The sequence below is a fragment of the Eucalyptus grandis genome, chromosome 6 (assembly GCF_016545825.1).
Source record: "Eucalyptus grandis isolate ANBG69807.140 chromosome 6, ASM1654582v1, whole genome shotgun sequence".
NCBI lineage: Eukaryota > Viridiplantae > Streptophyta > Magnoliopsida > Myrtales > Myrtaceae > Eucalyptus > Eucalyptus grandis.
In genome coordinates this window covers 1312422-1327716 of record NC_052617.1, presented here as the reverse complement: position 1 = coordinate 1327716, position 15295 = coordinate 1312422, and the positions used below count along the sequence as shown (strand labels likewise).

Genomic DNA, 15295 nt, shown 5'->3' with positions numbered 1-15295 from the left:
GGTAATTAAATGTTATGGATAAAAAAGCAATGAAAGCGACGAATGTCCTTTGATGAGACTCCCTTCCCGTTAGCTATAGGTAACATGAAAATTAAAAAAAGAAAAAAAAAGATATATAAGTTTGATTTTAAATTTTGAAAACCAAGTTTTATTCCATCTTCAGTAAGTATGCATAGGCTGGCAATCAAATTTCAAGAATTGGTGTGTTTGATATTGGTCCTACTAAAAAGACGAAAGTTCCAATTCAATTTTTCCACCAAGATCGGTTCATCGGACCACATTCCTCATTGATTATCTATGCAACTTTTATTCATCTTCATTGTACCTAATATAGGTTTCCCTTGGAATTCCACATTGCTAGACACACACATTTATAGAATTGTCAATGATCTAACCTAACACTGTAGTATGTTAATCATTGATAATTGCAATGAGAAATGAGTAATCTTGACATATCTAAATGAATGATACATTACATCAAAATGAGTAATCTATCTAAATTTTTTTAAATAATACTATAAAGGCTTCATCCATATTTAGATAATACTTTTTACGAATTTAAAAAATTACCTAAATAATATATAGATTGCCTTATGAGTTGAACACATAATGTCAATGAAAAAAATCACAATTTATTACAAGACAAATAATATGAAGAAATAAATAACATAATTTAATTAATCTGTAAGGGATACAAGGTAAGATCTAACATAATGATATTAAACGAATGTTTATAGAAATAATTGAAAAATGAAATTTCAGAATAAACAAAATATTTTGTCGTAACTTATAGATCAATTTTACATATATTTAATATGGAAAAAAATTATTCCAGATGTAACTATTTTGTAATCCACTTGAAATTTATAGAAAGATCACACTTTCTAGAAAAGAATTAACCAAAAATGTCTGCATCTATTTCGACGAAAAAAATCCAAAGGTCTTGATTTTTACGATTTATGGATGAGAAAGCATCTTTTTGATTTGAGACATTTCATTCTTATCGAATCAATTTGCATTTTTGCCCATTGAATACGATATCAAATTGCAATGCTTGGTTGACTGAGAATTTGGAGTACAATATAATAATTTTAAATTTGCATCTTCTTAGTAATATTGACAAATAACCTCACATGTTTGTCCATTTTAGCTATGCGGCGCTTATATACTGGCTTCATTCTAATTTTCCTATTTTAGTTCCCTTCAGTATGGGTAATTAGCAACTTTATCATCCAACCTTCGGAAAGAAACTAAAGTAGATCTCTAAACTTTTTAGGTCTGGCATTTGGACTTATAGTTGCATATCCCAACACTTTATGTGTTTTGATATTCAAAGTAGACCTTGCCATGTTGAATTGATTTCTAGCATCATCCTATGCACTCTGCAAATTCTAAACTTTTTTACCTGGTGATGCGTACATTAAATAGAATTTGAATTAATTGATTCACTCTCTTGCGAGGCTTGTAATTAGCAGATTGATCTCTTTTTACAGAAGGAGCATTTTACAAACTATATGTAATGACTTTTCATAAAATATGATATCTTCATGGGAAAGTAAAATTCAAAAACTACGTTTATAGGGAGGGTTTATGAGTGGATTTTCAACTTGGGTTAGAGACGTCCTGCTAATCTCATCTCGTATATTATTAAAATATTTTTCAAGTTTAAGTCTGTGGACAGATGTAAAATGTACGGAAAACTTAAAAGGACGGTGCAAATTGTTGCCAATTTCGATAAGTCAACTTCCTGTTGGGGGTTCAACTCTTCTGAGATTTACAAGAAAGAGGTTTCCTCAGTTGGATCAAAGAAGGGACTCGCATACTTTATATTTATTGAGTTTGTTGGGGTCTTTTGGTTAGCGTCAAGAGAACTTTTTTTGTGGCTTTGAGCGCAAAAATGGGTTGGACATTGTTCCGAGATGCTGCACGTTTTTTTTTCGTTAATTGAATCTGTTGGGATTGTCGGATTCCCAAAAACCGGATTCGACACTAAATCGAACCCCTAAAATGAATGCGGAAGACAAGCCTGGGAAAAACATGTATCACCGATCCTAAAGCACACCACGGAATCGAGCGTACCTTGTTAGCCACAGATTAAACACCAATGCCGATCAGAGGAAGAGAAAACCGATCCCGTTCGATCCGATGATATCAATTGGCCTTGAAGGGAAGACGGCGTCGCCTGGGTGCCACTGTTGTTCTTTTTGGAGGGAGAGAGGGAGAGGAACGTACGTTAATGCCAAAGGGTGTCTTCGTCTCTCTCTTTCATCCCTTATATACATTCCCTCAAAATAGAAACGTACCCCTTCATCCATGGGCCCTAATATTGTGGGTCGGGCTTTCAGGCCCAACATGGGCGGACAGGCCTTAAGCCCATCACATAAAACCATCATCTCCCACTCGCACATGGTGGGCTGAACAGGATTCTCTTTACCTCTCTTCAACATTCATACTGGTGAATAATCCATGCGACCAGCATACTTTGAGAGCTCGTTGCCATACATCTGTTAGGAATATATAGCAGCTCATAATGGGCATCACATCCTGAGTAGATTTAGTATGCAGTACCCTAGATCGATCGATCACATTTATATCTCTCTTGATCTCTTTCAAACAATGATATATATTGTATTAACAATTATGATTATCCCAAAGACAGTCATAATTGGTTAACCAGTGAATACAAAACTATAATGTGATTCTCCAAATTCGATCTTCCTCTTTCCTTCAAACTCTCAATTTCAGTTCAGCTTGCTTTTCTAGAAATGTCCCATTAGATCGAATCAACTCATGACCATTGGCAACATCCTAAGATAGCAAACACTAAATAGAAATCTTGAGAATAAGTAAGAGTCATAATGGGACTAAAAAATTGATGAACTCTTTTCCTCAAGAGTCTCACACGACATAAAAGTTGAGATCAAACTTTTGCCACTCTTATTGGTCGTCTCATGCATACGTAGTATGAAATACGTATTACGGTATTAACTCATTTCCCATGGAGCGTATGTCTACACCTTCAATACCGTACATATGACAGTTCAGACATACCCAATGTCTAACTTGAGTTCACGTATCTACTCATTCACAAAATTCATCGAACTCACATCGGCATCATAGATAGATAAAGTAAAATATGTGGGGTATTTTACTTTCGGACATAGTAAGTATTATGTCCTCATCTTAACACCAGATTAAGGCGACATACATATTTTAAGCTTGAGCTCTCGATTATCACCTAGATAATAAGCTTAAAAACAGTCTCATCTCTATTTATCACACAGTAAATAGAGGCGATTACCCGTGTGAGTGGGCTAATCTTATATTTGTCCGACATACTTTCTCAACTTAAAGTAATGCATTGAGCATTAAGATGCATAAAGATCAAACAAAGATTCATAGGCATTAATGATGAAAACACAAATTCATCAAATGTGAATACTTAGGGAAATTACAATATTCAGTACATCAGCCTTTACGCAATCCTAGAGATTTCATATGGCCACAAAACACATCTCTAGGTATTGGCTTTGTCATAGGATCTGCTACCATTCTATGCGCAATATGTACTCTAAGTTCACATCTTTTCGTGCAATCATATCCTTGACAAAATTATACTTGGTATCTATGTGTTTGGTCTTGCCATGATATTTTGGATCTTTGGTGTACGCTATTGCTGCTTGGCTATCACAATTAACCAAACAATGAATCTACAACACTTCCAATAACACCTAAATGATCCAATAATCTCTTAAGCCAAACATCTTCTTATATTGCTGCTGATAATGCCACGAACTCAGTTTCCATCGTGGACAAGGCTATACACTTTTGTTTCTTACTGCTCCAACATATGGTGCCATTATTCGGTAAGAAAACAAACCCCGAGGTAGATTTTCTTTCATCTAAATCTCCTCCATAATCAACATCAGAATAGCCTTAGAGTCGCAGATCCTTTCCATAATAACTCAGCGTATAATCAGCAGTTCCCTTTAGATACCTTAGTATTCTCTTAACGGCTTTCCAATGTGCTTGACCTGGATTGGATTGGTATCTTCTCACCATTCCAACTGCAAAACATATGTCAGGTCTTGTGCACATCATAGCGTACATAGCATAAGGAACATGTTTCATTTGTTCATTCTCTTGTGAAGTCCTTGAACACAGTCGATGGCTCAATCCTTCACCTTTTGCAATAGGAGTGTCTATGGGTTTACAATCCCATATCCTTCATCTCAAAGTTGGAAGACAGCCAACTCTTGACAGTATTAACAAACTCCATATTGCTTCCAGCAATTAGTATATCATTAACATATAATGATATGATCACAAATTGATCTTTGGATCTTTTGATATATACACAATGATCCTCATCTATCATTGTAAAATCATATGCCATTATGGCATTATGAAAACGTATATACCATTGTCTTTGACGACTGCTTAAGGCCATATATTGACCTCAAAAGTCGACATACCTTTTCTTCTTGGCCTTCTTTAATGAAACCAGCAGGTTGTTCCATATATATTTCTTCCTCTAATTCTCCATTGAGGAAAGCAGTCTTTACATCCATTTGATGTAACTCAAGATCCATACTAGCCACTATTGCCAGAATTATGCGAATCGAGGTAAATCTCACTACATGAGAAAATGTTTCTTTATAATCAATTCCTTCCTGTTGATTATACCCCTTCGCCACAAGGCGAGCCTTATGTCTTTCTATCGAGCCATCAGATTTTCGCTTTATTTTGAGAACCCACTTGTTCCCAATAGCTTTGCGTCCTTTTGGAAGATCAACCGGTTCCTAAACTTGGTTTGACTTCATTGACTCCATTTCTTCTTCCATTGCATGAATCCATTTTTCCTTACTAGGGCAATTTAGAGCCTCATTAATATTTCTTGGCTCATCCTCATCTTGTGGGGCAATCATAAAAGTGGCGACTTGTTCGCCGTATGGGAGATTGTACACTTTGCACATCATTCCCCATTATGCTCCCACTAGGATTAGATAATGATAACGTTGTTTCATCATGTGGTTGTAATTGAGAATGAGTTGAATTCAATTCATCACTTCTCATATTACTCCCATTTGGACGAACTACACTAATATCATTATCTTGATCCAAGGTTTCAAATAGGTAGTAATCCTCACCTATTTCGCCATTCTTAGGAAATTCATCCTCTAAGAATGTGACATCCCGTGATTTAAATTCAGTTATACTCCCACTTTCCTACTCACCTATGAACACATACCCTTTCGAGTGTTCAGAGTATCTCATTAAAATACTCTTCTTTCCTTTGGGACCCAATTTCCCAAACTTGTGAGAGGACTCATGAGTATAGGCAGCACAACCCCATGGCTTAAGAAAACTTAAGTTCGGTTTTCTACCTGTTCATAAATCATATGGAGTAGAAGTAACTGATTTGGAAGGCACTCGGTTAAGTATATAGGCAGCAGTTAACAACGCATCACTCCAAAAAGTGATAGGTAAGTTAGCATGCGCCATCATGGACCTAACCATTTCCAGTAGGGTTCTGTTTCTTCTCTTCGCAACACCATTTTGTTGAGGAGTATATGGAATAGACAACTATCTTTCTATTCCTTTTTCATCACATAATTTCTGAACTCATCAGATAAATATTCTCAACCTCGATTGGATCTCAATGCTTTTATTTTCTTGTCTAATTGATTTTCTACCAAGTTCATAAACTTTTTGAAACAACTCAATGCTTCAGATTTATGAGAAATCAAATAGACATATCCGAATCGAGTATCATTATCTATAAAAGTGATGAAATAAACAGCCCCATGCCTTCCTCTCACATTCATTGGACCACAGACATCAAAATGGATTAAATGCAGAGGAAATTCAGCTCTTTTACCTTTTCCAAATGGTTTCCTTGTCGTTTTCCCTACTAGGCAATGTTCACATATGGGCAAATCGACTTTTTCAATATTGCCCAACAAGCCCTCTTTGGCCAATCTTTTCATACGTTGTTGGCCAATATGACCAAGTCTAGCATGCCACATATTCACATTATTATCATGTATGAACAAGGTGTGTCCACCACGCATGTTCAATTGGCAGGCAATTTTATATCATGGTGCCAATTCCTTTAACTTAAGCTCGGAGTTATTTCCACATAGATCCACTTAGTTCCAGTTGGTATTCGTCGGAATTCCACGAAGGATTCTCTATCCTTCGCTACATGGTCTGTCGCTCCTGAATCTATAGTCCACAAAGGATTGGATTCAGCCAATAATGCAGAACTTGACACATAAGCAAAGTTCTCAAATGTACAAGAGGTGTTTACCTTCTTTGGCTCACAAGTTCTCAAATGTACAAGAGGTGACCTTCTTTGCGTTGCGAGCATAGTGACCTTTCTTGTCACAATTGTAACATCTCATCCTTGACATTTTCTTCACTTGAGGACGTTTTCCTCTCTTGTGTTGGTTAACTCTTGATTTCTTACAATAAGGACTTGATCCTTTGCATTCCCACATATTGAACGAATCAATACGCTTGTGCTTAGAGCTCAAAGCCCTTTCTGAGCTAGAACCTGCATTGCAAATATCTATTTTCGGCTCAAATGCCATTATGCGGTCCTCTACTAGCTCAAGGCGGCGCATGGCATCCTCAAGATCTTCCATAATATGGTCAAGAGCTTCTAGTGCTTCTTGCTTTTCCAACATATATTGAATCTTCATATTTAATATTTCACAATTGTTGCCGTTCATATCAGCAATTACGTTCTTAGTTGCTGAAACCATCGATCTGAACACATCAGATATATATGCACGAATAATTAATGCCTATCATTTATGCATCCACTTTGCATGACCCATCATATCAATGAATAATTTCAAGTAAGGTTTCAGAATCAAAATGTCACTACGTTTCCAATCATCCTCCAAAAATCCTAACTTAAAACTATTATTAATATAATTGTCTTATGCAAAATAAATTCTATGAAGTTACAAAAACTTCTATGAACTACCCACAGCAGTCAACAATAACAGAAAGCAAATAATATCTAACATCCAATAGAATAACAATGCTTTCACATAATACAACTATCCATTACACTAAGTAATTTATACAAAGAAATATCAACATAGAAAAAGATATTCACACCCAAAAACATCTCAAACTAATCTAAGAAATAAATAAGGAATGTCCATTCTAATCTATCAGTCAAAATATCTGAGAAATTTGAAGATACATCTGCCAACCATGGAAAAACTTTTGGAGAGCTTTCATGTCGCCTCCAAGGCGCATTCACTTTGCGCCATGTGGCGCTCAATCTAAGGGTTGAAGTTTTGGTTAACTCAATCCTATAGTACTCTCTTACAAAAGCTACCACTAGCCTCCTATAACCCGGGACCACGTTGACCTCCCATAGCCGATCTAACATTGCTTGCCATTCAGGTGGAAGAGTGTTCATCAAAGCCGGCACTTTCTCAAAATCCGGCATAAAATAACCATTCCAGATGATTTCCTGTATCATCTGATTGACCCTGACTACATGTGATACTAAATCACCGTCATGCCACCGATAATCAGCTAACTCTGTCATCAGCCTTTTAAGTCTTGCACTTCCCTCGTCCGTTCTCGAGATTGCAGGTATCCGTGCATAACGAATCATAGTTCCCGCAACAAATGCAGAACTAAAAATGGATTACTTATAATCCATAATGTACATAAGGGAAAATACATAATTTTCCATGATTCATGCAACAAATGCAGAATTAACAATGGATTACTTATAACCCATATAGACATAATTGAAAAAGAAACAGATTCCTCTTTCTTTTTTTTTTGTCAACGGTCAACGGTCAACGGACGTCGGTCAACGGTCAACGGGCAATGGTCAACGGTCGTCGGTCAATGGTCAACGGGCGGCGAGTCGGGCCGGTCGGACCGGTCGGGCAAACCGACCGGCACGTGTCGCGCGTGTGCGCGGGCTGACGTCACGCAGACGACAGCCGGCGCGTGCGCGGCACGCGCCAGGCTTCCGCGCATGTCGGGTCGGGTCTATCGTCGGTCGGGTCGGGTCACCGGTCGGCCAACGGTCGTCGGCGATGACGTCATCCCGGCGGTTACCGTGACGTCACGGTGACGTCAGCCAGCGTCGGTTCGCCGACCAGCGCATGCCGGTTCGCCGACCGGCGCGTGGAGCCCACGCGCAGTGGCTTCTGGCCGTGCGTGTGGGCGTGTCTGGCGTCGCCCGGCGGCGCACGACATGTCGACGGACTCATCTCGACGAGCTCTTTCACCTTTTGTCTTCAGAAATTGATTTCGACTTTACAGAAACTCGAAAAAATGGATGAACAGTGCTCGGGTGTCAGGATTTATCGCCCCGATCCGTGTCGGCCGATTATTTTCGCGAAAAATCAATCAAAAAACATCAAAGGGGTCGGGAAAACATGAACTAGGGCTCTGATACCAATGTTGGGATTGTCGGATTCCCAAAAACCGGATTCGACACTAAATCGAACCCCTAAAACGAATGCGGAAGACAAGCCCGGGAAAAACATGTATCACCGATCCTAAAGCACACCACGGAATTGAGCGTACCTTGTTAGCCACAGATTAAACACCAATGCCGATCAGAGGAAGAGAAAACCGATCTCGTTCGATCCGATGATGTCAATTGGCCTTGAAGGGAAGACGGCGTCGCCTGGGTGCCACTGTTGTTCTTTTTGGAGGGAGAGAGGGAGAGGAATGTACATTAATGCCAAAGGGTGTCTTCGTCTCTCTCTTTCATCCCTTATATACGTTCCCTCAAAAATAGAAACGTACCCCTTCATCCATGGGCCCTAATATTGTGGGCCGGGCTTTCAGGCCCAACATGGGCGAACGGGCCTTAAGCTCATCACATAAAACCATCAGAATCCATCGAATTTGAGTGTTAGATACCGAAGACAAATCTTGTTATAAGATTTCTAAACTTAATTATGAGCTTGAGACATTAATTCGTGAAAATTTATGAAGGGTTAAACATTGTATGACTCACTTTGTCTGATTAGAGTTTGGAAAATATTGAGTGTTTGAGTGATTTGAATATGATTGTAATCTCCGTTGTATTGTCCGATTTATGGTAGAAACCTACGTTGCCCTCTTCGGGAGTAGGTCACGTCGACCAAGCCAACTTACGATGTTCAATTTAATTTTTCATTTATTTTTATTTTTATTATTGCTCGTTCACATGTTTCTCGCAGCATATCCAACCACAGAGTAAGGTAATTGAGACCATTATTGAAAATTCGATCGTGTTTTACATGCTCAGACTAGCAATATGATACAAAACAATAATTAGGAAGAATTAGACTAAAAGGTTACATCCAACGCAGCAATTTGGCGCTTGGAATTTATTGAGGAAGAATGGAAAATATGAAAATAATCAAAGAATGAATGACTTGTCCCCTAGGAATCAATCGTCACGAACTTCAGTATGTTCTTTGTACAAATTGTAGCATTCGGTGACTAGGATTGTTCCCAAATTTGTGTAATTATGTCCATGAGGTGACCTCGCAAGACGGTGTCTCTCATTGGAGAGTAGTTTCGCAAACCTAAGAGAAAAGAAGCAATTGCATTTAGTAACCCGAACTATGCACGTGACCATCAAACTTCTTAACGACATCAGAAATTACAGTTCCATACCTTTTAAGAGTCTCTTCATTAGTCTTTGGATTACAGGCTTCGTATCCGCCAGTCTCCAAGTTCGCTCTTGAAACAGGCTTCTTCAACAACGCTTCACCGGTTCTCACTAAGTCGTTCAAATTTTTCTTTATTGCAATGTCCACTGAAGCTACTGCACCACTTAACGTGTCATCCTGCAAATTTCGTTTAAAGCCTGAGATTAGCTTGCCGAATTAAGCTAGCACGAAAATTAGTTAATGATCACTTCAAGGCTTGTTTTGAAATGAATATGGCTGATATTGTGTGTGTGTGTATATATAAATACCTGAATCCGGAGGTAGTTGGCCTAAAGATGTAGGGCTTGGAAGACCGCGAAGAGGTGGAAGTCGACCATATCTGCGCTCGCTTGCATGAACACATCGACCAATGGGTCCCACCGTTGCCGCACAACCAACCCAGGACTCCTCATTTGGCTGCTTCACTTGCATTATACTTCCCTTCAACTTTTGCTGAACCGGTCCCCAGCGATATCACAAAAAACCTTCTATAGTCCATTGGCTTTATAGGGAAGAAATCTGAGCTTCCTCCCATGATCTCCTTCGTCACTTCTCCCATTGCAACCAATGTCTGTACCATGAACAATGTAGAGTTAGAAATAATAGAATTACCCTTTGTCAGGTCAGGTCTGTTACGAAACAGTTATCTTCATACTGGATTATTTGCAGCCACGCCACCATCTATGAGGTTGAATTCTCTCACTTTTCCTGTGGAGTCCTGGGTTTCAAAATGATGAGCTGGGAGATAAGTTGGTGCTGCAGAGGTTCGGATGCATGTATCTGAGAGCAAGGCATATCAAAAGAAAGAATGGATTATATTCCAATTACTGAAAAAAGACGAACCTCGTAGCTAGAAAAGATGGTTGGCCGAAGACACTTGATGTCGAATGTTGGGATCACCACATTCGTCAATGTTTGGTGCAATCTTGTGTTTCCAAGTTTCTCTTTGACGAGCTTATGAAGGTATTTTCCATCATATATCGGTTCAGTCACCGCCTTAACCATGTTCGTAGCAGGAGCAAATGAGCAACTGTGGTTTTCAATTATAAAAGAGATATTATGTTAGTATACAGCCCTTTGAGGAACTACCGATATGGCCTAGAGAAATGATGAGTTAAATTGGCTAACCTGTCCTGAGGGAAGATTTTAGGGCAATTATTAAGGTAGAAATTCAAAATATCTTTGGCAGCAAATAGGGCACGATTGTTTTCGCCGGGACTAGTTAACATGGCAGTGACGAGACCACCTGTGCTTGTTCCAGCAATGACATCGAAATAATCTGTAAGTCTTGCGTCTTCACCATCTAGTTTCTGCACAAGTCCACAAAGTCATCAGAAGTTGGAACGGGCATGCATGGATAAAACCTGGTACTTCACTGAAACTTGTTCTTCATGAATTAAAAAGATAGCAAACTGATTAATAACAACCTGAAGCTCAGACTCTAATGGCGCATTTGGTAACGTTTCTATTCCAGAAAACAGTTCTTGAACAGAAATAGTTTTTTTTTTTTTTTTCATGTTCCCGGGAACAATTTTTTAGTATAAGAATGCGCTTGGTAATCGTACAAAATTTCTATTCCGGGAAAAGAAATACGTTTGGTAAAATTGTATAATTTTGTTGTTTCTTTTAATTTTTTAATACTTTTATTATATTTTCCTTTTTTCCTTTTTTTTTTTCTCTCCTTCTTCCTCTTTGTGGCCGGTCGACGGTGGCTGGCGACTAGCTGGGCAAGGGCCAGCGAGCTCACCGAAGCCTCGCCAAATTTAGGTGAGGTCGACCTCGCCTAGCCCAGGTGAGGCCGACCCTCACCCAGCCACGGCGAGGCTTGGGCCAATGAGCCTTGCCGTGGCTCGGCGTCTCTAGGGACCGATGACGCTCCGGTGAGGTCACCAGCCCTCGTCTGGTCGGTCGCTGGTGCCGGCCTTGGACAAGGCTAGCGACCGGCCAAAAGGAAGAAGAAGAAGAAGAAGAAGAAGAAAAGAAAGAGAAGAAAAAAATAGGAGAGAGAAAAATTGTTTCTAAAAATTATTCCCGGGAACAAGAAGCTACTTTTTTTTTACTTCTTGTTTTTGTTCCAAATCTATTAAGGAAAACAAAAGAATAGATTTTTTGTTCTCGAGAATAAAAGTTTTACCAAACACGTTTCTGGTTTTTTTTTGTTTTTGTTTCTTGAAACAAAAACGCTTTTTAACAAACAGGCCCTAAAAAGGCAACAATTGTTCCTGGAATAAGCCCTCTTATCTCTCCACCGTCGATGTTGAGAATGGTTATGAGGTTTCAATAAGTTGGGGGCTGGACCGGCAAACTCTTGGACCTTTCCATAGATACGGCGGACTTTCTTTTCTTTGCTAAGAAATAAATATAATGTACTTAATAATTCAAACAAAATAGAAGCGTGTTTCGTGTTTAAGAGAGGGAGAGAGAGAGAGAGGGCGCTTGAGGGGAGAGATCGAACTTCAAATGTGTTGAGGGAGAGCTATTTGGCCTTAGTCTTGGACAAGAAGCAAGTATTCATAGGTTGGTTTCATTCAAACTTTGGCCGAAATCCCACGATCGATCTTGCTCGGATTTGGTTTAAGTTGACCGGAAATTCTTCAATCCGAGAAACTGATTGACTCTCGGCATTGGTTTTAGTTGACCGGTTCTTCAATCCAAGAAACTGCTTGTAAAGTCCAAATTTTAAAGGGAAGCTAACCACAGTGGCTAGCTGATGATGAGTGGTCCTTCAAGTGAAGACTTCTTGGTGAGACTTTCGACGCCTCGAGAGAGACTTGTAGGTTTGAATATTAATCAAATGGCATGGGGGCCATTTCGGGAGTAGGAAACCCTAATTTCTCACGCACGCGCGTTAGATCCACTCTTTTCTATTTGTAGCTTCTTTAATTCGATTATTACATTCATAGCATTACACAAGGCGATAAATCTAAAGGCAAAAAGATCAAAGGACGCATCGGCGTGCAGCTCAAGTATTTAGAATGGGAATAACATAGGTAGACTATCTGTCACTTTCTACGAAAGCAGCAATATTGACAATGTTATGTGATGCATATAGAGTAATGTTATGATAAAACTTCATCTCAAAAAGTGGGTGGAGAGGGAGAGAGAGAGAGAGTATTGCTCCTTAAGTGTAAATTAATACACGAAGAGAGGGTCAATGTGTATATACATTTCTCGAAAAAAAGAAGAAGCAAAAATGACCCATCGATATGCCATAATTCAATGATGCGGGAAAACCTTTCAATATTGCATGTTTTTTGTGAAAATAAAGCACTTTGAAAGAAAATATGATGCTTCTATCAATCTTCCTTATTAGTTTTATCCGAGAGGGTAGTTAATATAAATTGTTGAAAGTCAACAAAGATATTTGAAAATTGTTGTCATTTGTGCTTTTGTTGTTCTTCAGATAAATATGATAATTCTCGAATTTTCAGCCGCAAATACGTTCAATTCATGATTTTAAGCTCGAAGCGAATGAGAAAAGTAAAAGAGGATGATTGTACAATTTTTTTTTTTTAATCTTTCCATTCTTTTAAATGTATGTGTCATTTAAACGTCATGTGTCTGAAAGTGTCCAAAACAGCTTTTCTATTTAATGGTGGAGCATCTTCCATTTTTGAATAGTACTTCTTTAACTTTAGCTTCTATCGTGTTGTCTAATTGCCATTCTAAATCTTTGCCTTAGTCTTGTCATGAGTTGTTGGGATCTTTCTCTCCTTTCTTTTAAGGGGATAAAATCCAAGGCAAAGCTTTTATTATGGATATGAACATTATTTTTTGTGATGTGAAGTTGTGTCTTTTCGGGCATAAAGAATTGTTTAACGACAATTTTCTCTTTAATTTTTTTCTTTGATTTATTGGCCTCACTAATTCCGCTTTATATTTTCCATATAAACTCAAGCCCAAAACCTTTCAAATATCTTGTTTTCCTTCTGCTCTTGGAATTTTTAAAAACAATCATTTTGGTATCTCATTTGAAATTCTATCAAGCAATCCGTTATGAACTTATTATACCAATATTAATTTAGTCCTAAATTTTAGAGATTTTTCAATGTAAACTTTTTGGATAATTTTTGTTGAACATTATTGATATGGCAGCGTGCCACATAGGATGACTGGTGATAATTAAATCATTTTTTTTTTTCAAAATTCATCGAAAACACTTATTCATGTCGCAAATCTTCCCATCAATACTACTTATCCATCAAACGCGGAGAAACAGTGACTGTTTTTTAATAAAAGACAATGTGCTATATACATATCCTCGCTCTGATCACCGTCCATCATTCCTATGGTGCTACGATGAAGCGCACGTAAGCCTAACTTAAAACGCCGTTCTTGCTCTATTGTTTTTGATCGGTCAAGGCTCATCTCATCCCCATGCAGCATGCCTTTCAGGGTTTATAAAATAACAAAAGTGTATTGCCCGATTCGCAACTCTATATCTCTGTTTCCTTTTTCCCGCATATAATGTTAGGCAAAAGGAGAATTGAGATGCCAAAGAAAGTAGTCATAGGAGATTGAAGTGATGGGTCAGATCATATCACTCCGAAAAAGTTCAGGATCGATTTTTCAGAAACGAGAGAGTCAACTGAAGGGTGTTGTGTAAAATATTTATTATCATATCTTTGTCATATCCACAAGTCATCTGAGTTCATCCCCGACTTGACAGTGCATAATTGCGCGTGGTCACTTGGTGGGGAAAACTCTGAGTTTGCCTCCAAGGCAATTCAAAGATGGCTGGACGTTGAATGGTAAAAGGGCAATCATACGCTACTGTTAACTAAGTGCAATGAACGTGCGAAGGTTCTTTTTTTAAATTTACGGACCACTTTAAATTTAAAGCATCTCATCTCCTGCTGCGTGCCTTTTAGGTCTCATAAAATAACAAAAATGTATTGCCCGATTCGCAACTCTATATCTCTATTTTATTTTTCCCCTGTATAATGTTAGGAAAAAGGAGAAATGAGATGCCAAAAAAAGCAGCCACAAGAGATTGAAGTGACGGGTCAGATCGTATCACTCCGAAAAAGTTCAGGATCGATCTTCCAGAAACGAGAGGGTCAACTGAAGGGTGTTGTGTAAAATATTCATTATCATATCTTTGTCATATCCACAAGTCATCTGAGTTCATCACCGACTTGACAGTGCATAATTGCGCGTGGTCATCACAGGTGGAGGCTTGGTGGGGAAAACTCTTTGAGTTTGCCTCTAAGGCAATTCAAAGATGGCTGGACGTTGAACGGTAAAAGGGCAATCGTATGCTAATGATAATTAAGTGCAATGAACGTGCCAAGGTTCTTTTTTCTAACTTGGGGACCACTGGTCCTCTTGCAGTGGGGAATGTATCTCTTGCTTTGGAGAAGTTAATTTGTGGGTCACGAGGAGGGACATAGCACTTCTTACAATTGGGTCTAGGTTGTTTATGCGTGGCTTAACATGTGAGGCGTCATGTGGTTCCAACAATGATGTGTCTTCCGATGGCTAGAGGCCGAATGGAAAAATACTACTTTCTTCATTTTTGTGGCTCACATCGAGATTACATGTGAGGTTAATGCAGTTGGTAACCCCGATTCTGCAATTCAAAAAGACGCCTAGAA

The 15295-nt window shown here is 38.7% G+C and overlaps 1 pseudogene; it reads right to left on the bottom strand.

Annotated features, from left to right (window-relative positions):
• Positions 1-9433: 9433 nt before the first annotated feature.
• On the bottom strand, positions 9434-12020 carry LOC104451154 (annotated as a pseudogene).
• Positions 12021-15295: the final 3275 nt, after the last annotated feature.